Below are 7,829 nucleotides of genomic sequence, written 5' to 3'. Positions count from 1 at the left end.
TGTATGGTTAGAAAGAGAAATATCTATAGGAATACAAAAATGTGTTGGGGCCTGAATACGCCGGTCTTTCGGGAATTCTTCAATCTCTAGCAGATGGAACAAAACTGCTTTGCAATGAGAATATTCTTCCATCTAGAGGAAATACTCATTTATTTATTATTAGACCATCTATAGTAGTCATATCAATTTTACTAAATTTTTCAGTAATTCCTTTTAACTCTCCCTTATTTTAGTCGATCTCAATATCAATATTTTTTTTATGGATTACCATTTTAGGTATTGCTCCTATTGGACTTCTTATATCACTCTACAAACCAAATAATAAATATTCCTTTTTAGGTGGTCTCAAAAGATCAACCGTCTAGAGTTTTCACTATACTTTGTACAGATTCCTATACATGTATTGCTAAATAAATGGGAGATTAAATTTAAAAAAATGAATTGATGGTTAGGAACACCAAAATACATAAAGGATTAGTAATGAATATTATGTAAATTATATAAAAAGAAACTTCTGGATAATATAAAAAGAATACTAATTGGAGCTTAAAATTTGTAGAAATGACTAGGTCATACTCCCCACGATTTTGGCCCAGAGTATTCTTCTATTCGCCGATTAAAGTAATGACTATCAGGAACAAAATAATCCTTCACTATTTTTTAGTTTAAGCCCTCATTCTTGGTTTTATCAGATCCGAAAGAAGAATAGGAACGAAAAAGAACCAATAAAAAATAAAAAAATAAATCTTTTTGTTCTTTTTTATATATATATATATATATATATATATATATATATATATATATATATATATCTAATTCGTGTCATGATTTATGAGCTAATGTAATGTTTCAATTTTTTTGTAATTGAAAACAAATGTGTTGAAATATATATTGATATTCTACAACAAGTATTTTGTTAAAGGCTTAAGTTACTAAACAAATCAAAATTAAAATTATAAACGGGTAAGATCAATTTAGAAGCACTTTTTTTATTCTTCATAATATAGCAAACAAAATTCCATTGGTATAATTTTGGACCTTCTAATCCATATTTTCTCTATCCATTCTACAACCATACAAAGATAAATAATATTGATTCGGTCCTTAAATTTATTTATGACCCACGAGGAGTCGTATGAGGTGAAAATCTCATGTACTGTTTTGGACTAGCGATGGAAACAGTGATGTTATCATCAACTATAATTTATCGTTTTTCTAATTTCTTTTCTAGCAGAATGTGAGAGATTACCTTTTGATTCACCAGAAGCTGAGGAAGAATTAGTAGTAGGGTATCAAACCGAAAATTTAGATATCAAATTTGGTTTATTTTACGTTGCTTCGTGACTAAATCTATTACTTTCTTCGTGATTTGTAACATTTTTTTACTTAGAGGATTGTAATATTTCCATTTCGCATGTGTTCATCCATGAGCTATTTAAAACAAATAAAATGAATGGAATCTTTGGAATGACAATTGGTATCTTTATTACATTAGCTAAAACTTATTTGTTTTTGTTTATTTCTATTGCAACACGATGGACTTTACCTAGTTTAAGAATGGACCAATTATTAAATCTTGGATGGAAATTTCTTTTACCCATTTCTCTCAATGATCTATTATTAACAACTTCTTCCCAACTTCTTTCACTATAACCAAAAAAAAAAGAATATGAGATTCATAGATATTCACAGATAAAATTATTCATAGATATTCATGATATGTTTCCCATGGTAACTAGGTTCATGGATTATGGCCACCAAAAAGTTCGAGCAGCAAGGTACATTGGTCAAGGTTTCACGATTAGCTTATCCCATGCAAATCGTTTACCCGTAACTTTTCAATACCCTTATGAACATTAATCACATCAAAGCGTTTTCATGGGTGAATCCAGTTTGAATTTAAAAAATGCATTGCTTGCAAAGTATGTGTTCGTGTATGCCCATAGATCTACCTGTTATTGATTGGAAATTTGAAATGAATATTCAAAAAAAATGATTGCTTAATTACAATATTGATTTCAGAATTTGTATATTTTTTGGTAATTGTGTTGAGTATTGTCCAACTAATTGTTTATCAATGACTGAAGAATATGAACTTTCTACTTATGATCTTCACGAATTGAATTATAATTAAATTACTTTGGGTCATTTACCAATGTCAGTAATTGACGATTTTACAATTCGAACAATTTTGAATTCGACTCAAAGAAAAACTAAGTAAACCTCTTATTCTATTGAAGTAAAGATAAATTTCCAATTATTTTAAGGTTCTGATTTGGTTTAAGTTTAAAGAATGTTTGGTTTCAATTAAAAAAGAATGAGGACTTTAGCCGATAAATAAAAATTCAATTACAAATTATCTGGTTGAAATTACAAAGTAACTGGTTCATAAGAATTTCATATTCATTTTTATTGAAAATCTATTAATATATTCGTAATTATTTCAAAATATACAGTTTCAAAAAAACAAAATACCCTTTTTAACAAAAAAAGAATAAAAAACGAAGCTTACAATAATTTTATTCAATTAGGAATGTGTCATAAAAAAATTCTTGGTCAAGTCAATAAGATCATGAAAAGTATATTGATTTATTTATCTCTTATTTTACACGGAATGAATTTCCTGGACCAATACACGATTTCTTTTAGTTTTTATGGGATCGGGTCTTATATTAGGGGGCCTAGGAGTGGTATTACTTACAAATTCAATTTATTATGCCTTTTCATTAGGATTAGATCTCGTTTGTATATCCTTATTCTATATTCTCTCAAATTCTCATTTTAGGGCGACTGCACAGCTCCTTATTTATGTGGGAGCCATAAATGTTTTAATCCAATTTGTTGTGATGTTCATGAATGATTCAGAATATTATAAAGATTTTAATTTGTGGACCATTGGGAACCAATACCGATAGTGTTCATAAGAAAACTTAAAACAAGGGAGTTTTGAGTGAGTAGTATCGATACTCATTCATGGAGTATCAGTATTGGGGTCCCGGTTTCGAGACTCACTAAATTGGTATAAAGACCAATTTTCCAGTGGATATTTTGGTAGTGGTACTCATATAGGGTATCGATACCAAGGGTAGAGTATTCATATTTCTTGTAAGGGCATCAATACTGAGGTATTTTTCAAAACATCGAACCTAATTTTAGTATCGATACTCAGGCCAATATCGATACCTCAGTACCCATGTATCGATACTTAGCTAGTAGTATCCATACTAACCTCCCTTAATAGTATACTATAGCAATCAGTATCGAAACCAAAAGGTCGAGTGTACATTTTCGATGCAGCTCTGGAACTCACCCTAGATACCCGAGGGTATCTCAGAAAGGCTAGAGGGGTGTGTGAGCTCCGAGATGCAGAACCCTCAATCGCATCATGATGCCTATTTTAGTAGTACATATCAATATTTTACATGTATTCAAACATGTGTCGCTAACCAGCTTATCTAATGAATGCATGTAGTATAGTACATTTATCAGTGTGGCACTAAGCTTGTAAGCTCAACGTTCGGAATGTATTTTCGTACACAAGTTCATAGGTGACCAGTAACGAAGCATTATCATCGACAACAGTTCTATATCAACCGAGTCAATCAAAGTACATCTTGAGTTATTCTTAGAGGGCATGTACTATTTATAAACCCTTATGTATTCAATCATAACTCTTTTGATTTAAAATCAGTGATGTATTATTTTGAATATTTTGGGAGCTCCCTCGTACTTGTAAACTCAGTTTATTTTCATTTAGCATGTTCATGGATGGATTTTACGTATTACAGTTTATAGTCGTTTTTAAAAGAAAATTTTTGGGTTAGCCACTCTGGTGGTCCCATATGACATCATGATCTAGTGATCTTCAAGTCTGGGGCTAAATTAAGGTGTTACATTTAGTGGTATCAGAGTGTCAGGTTTCGTTGTTCCTAAGTTCTGCAGGTTAAAGTCAGTCAGTTTCTATAAATGTGCATGCCTTTAAAAATTCAAGGGTACTTTAAAGACTGGAATGATGATAATAACCTCATTTTGCCTTCTAATGTTAGAGAAAACCTTATGGAAGATAACCCTGCCTATAGTCAGGATAATAGAGATGAGAGTCATACCTTACAAGCAACAAACATTATGATGAGTTTGTCCTAGTTACAGTCCAGTAGGATGTACCTATAGATGCAAGGTTCAAGGAGGAAACCTTCTTCATGAACCTCTCATCCACAAATCGCTAGCTCTCTACCTAGCACCACAACTGCACCACCTCCCCCATCAGTACCCCAGCTCAACTAATAGTAGTTCCATATGATTCCTCAGTAGAGAGGCTCTACAGATACAAGACCATTGACTTCCATGGTTTAAGGGATGATGATCCCATAGCGGCGGACTAGTGGCTCAGAGAGACCTTCCGCGCCCTCAGATAGTTGCACCTTACCCCACAGGGTAAGCTCGAGTGCATCACTGTCCTGCTCAAGTGTGACGCCATAGATTGATATGAGATCATAGATATGGCACTACAGCCAGATAGACAGACATTGGAGCAGTTCCCATCAGAGTTGCTCAAGAAATGCATCGGTGAGGCTCACACTAATGATCTAAGGAAACAGTTTCTACAATTAGTCCAAGGGGACCGATCAGTGATGGAATATGAGTACGAGTTTCTCAAACTGAGTAGGTACGCACAAGAGTTGAACTCTTCAGAGGGACACCACTATCGTATATTCAGGGAGGGCTTACACCTCAACATCATGTTACACCTTGCGACTGACCCTCCTAGGGTTTTTGCTGAGTTGTCTCGCCAGGAAAAGGAGGTTGAAAGGGTCCTCAGTAGGAGGTCTAGGTAGACTAGTGAGAGTGTAGGGCAAACCAATAGAGCCCCTAAGGTAATAAAATTAGTTCAGACTCATATTAAAATGGCTATGGATATTCAGGGTTTATAGAGACACCTAACAGCTCAGTCTTAGAGAGTCGATCAGAGTTCCGATCGTGGAGGTAGATTTGAGTCTCATATGAGACCCTTGTCACTAGTTTTAGGAGCCAGTGTTAGCGAGCTAACCAGAGTATTTACATATCTCGTACGTGCTCAGTACGAGAAGAGCCACCTAGTGACATGTCAGTAGGGATCAAGGGCATTATCATAAGTGACTAGTAATGGAGCATTATCATCGACAATATTTCCAAATCAGTCAAGAGAATCAGAGTACGTCTTGAGTTATTCTTAAAGGGCATGTACTATTTATAAACCCTTATGTATTCAGTCGTAACTCTTTTGATTTAAACTCTGTGATGCCTTATTTTGAATATTCTGGGAGCTCCCTTGTACTTGTAAACTCAGTTTATTATGTTTTCATTTATCATGGTCATGGATGGATTTTACGTATTACAGTTTACAATCGTTTTTAAAAGAAAATTTTTGGTTAGCCACTCTGGTGGTCCCGTATGACATCATGATCCAGTGATCTTCGAGTTGGACTGGATTATGGTGTTATAATTTTTTGAATGCGGTCAGATGCTCTTCAAAAGATGAGCCTTCTGTCAAGTTAAGCGAATAAATGCATTGTTTTAAGTGCAACTTGTTGGTCAATGATTTATGCATGCATAGTTACTCCAATTTCACCCACAAAGAAGCAGTAGTTTTTTTTCTTTCAACACGTCATGCAAGACTTGATTTGATAAGTATAAATGGATATGAGATAAAGCCTTACGATCCTTACATTTTTCTTCGTTCGTCTAATCTGACGATATCTTCTTATCAAAATCTTTCAATGCATCATCTAAGTCAAATTGTGCAAGGACATTCCGAATCTTCACCTGTCACAGCAAGAACATAGTGTTCTTATCCAACAACGGAATATGATGTTTCATTGTTGTCATAATCTTAAACTCAAAGCTCTGATACCAATTTATTATAATATTAGAACGATTATTGAAAAAGAAATAAACATGATCAAAAAATAAAGAATGCCAAGATTTATGTGAAAAACCCAAAAGGAAAAACCCACGGGCAGAGAAAAAGAATTTCACTAATATAAAGAAAGAAAATACAAGAGGATTTCAAAGAAAAAATAAAACTTCTACTTCTAATCAAACTAGGTTCCTTACTTTTTCTAATTAATTTAATTCATTTGTGTAACTTTGAATTTGAGTCATACTCCAACAAGGTCAAACATGCAAAACTTTCAACTTCAATTTTTAAAAAATTTGCAAACTTTTGTTGCAGATCGACCCTTCTGCCTAAAGAATCATAAATCTGAATGACTAATCTCAAATGTAATTTAGGATCTTCAATAAGAATCCCACTAAGCTTATCAACAATTTGTAACATTTAAAACACCACCAGTTGTAAACTTAATGAAGACCTTGAATAATGGGTCTCATAATTCCCAGATTTAACTCATCTAATATAGGCACCACATGTTCACATATAGGCAACAAAGGAAGATTTGGGTCATTCACATTGTTTCCATTTCTTGTCATACTTCTTCTTGCCTTATCCTTTTAAAAGTCCTTTCCATTACAAAATCGACAGAAAAAGGTTAGCCTTTTTTTTTGGCTACATGGGAAAGAAAAGAACTGTAACTATCTAAAGCTTCTGGGGAACAAACCTCTGCAGTCCGCTTCTAACCAGTGAGAGACTTCCATAGGAGGAGAGTAAAAAATAACCAGATCTTCCTCAAGAGAGCATCCAATCTTCGAGAGGGTGTCGGCACAAAAATTAGTTTCCCGATATGTATGTTGAAAAGATACCAGCCAGTTCCGAGACTTCAGTTCTCTAATATCTTCAATCAGAGCTCGTAAGATCCGATTGCAAAAGTCGTAGGACAACTTAGGCGTCTACCTCACAATCAATGGCATTATATCCATAGTTCCAGGCCATAATAAGTCCAATTCGCAACGCAAAAAGCTCGGCATCTACACTAGAGCAGACTCCAAGATTAGCTGCAAATCCCACAATCTAGTCCCCGGTCGCACTTCTGAGGAGACCGCCTACTCCAGCGATTTCCGGGTTCCCTTGACAAGCTCCATCAGTATTTAATTTGATCCTATTAAACGATGGGGGACACCATTTCAATAGAACTGGAGGGCCTGTACAACGAGAGGGTTTCTTGTGGACTTGTAGTTGTTCCTTGGTACGGAGGGTAACGTTTCACCAAAATCCAACTTCATCGTAGCAGTAATCCTCCGGTGCAAAGACCCTCCTACAACGCTCAATCCAAAGTCTCCAAATAATACAAACAAAATGTGTTACCTCTTCTAGAGACCTTGTGGACACATCCAAATTATCTCAAATCCACAATCGCAACTCTTGTGTCCAAAAATTCCCACTCGAGCCTACTAAGCATCGCTTCCAGATATTGCGCACCACCACACAGTCTCTCAAAATGTGTATCAAGCTCTCCAAGGGAAAGCCACAAGCCCCGTAGTTAGGTGAGAATGAGATGCCCCAAGAAGCCAATCGGGCATTCGTATGCACTCTGTCACGCCATGCAAGCCAAACAAAGAACTTTCACTTGGTGAAATCGGTAAACACAAAATCCATGAGAGGTTCACTTCCTATGCCCCGGGGCCGTCGGTCGTAAGAGCCAAGTAAGCCGAGCGAGTGGTGAAGTTTCCATCAGCCACGAATTTCCGTACGTATTCATCTTGCATGCATGAATAACGAGGAAGAGGGTATACCATTATCACAGTAGCCACTTCCAAAGGAAGCATAGCAAAGATTTTATTTTGATCCCAACTATTATTAGTCGTTAAGAAGTCACAAACTTTAGTTGTTTCTTCAACAAATTCAGTCTGTACAGTGGGGTTCTGATATAATGGCTAACCTAACCAATTGTTCA

Source organism: Hibiscus syriacus, unplaced genomic scaffold, assembly GCF_006381635.1.
Source record: "Hibiscus syriacus cultivar Baekdansim isolate YM2019G1 unplaced genomic scaffold, ASM638163v2 tig00110895_pilon, whole genome shotgun sequence".
NCBI lineage: Eukaryota > Viridiplantae > Streptophyta > Magnoliopsida > Malvales > Malvaceae > Hibiscus > Hibiscus syriacus.
The sequence above is the reverse complement of the archived record's forward strand: the minus strand, read 5'-3'. Positions refer to the sequence as shown.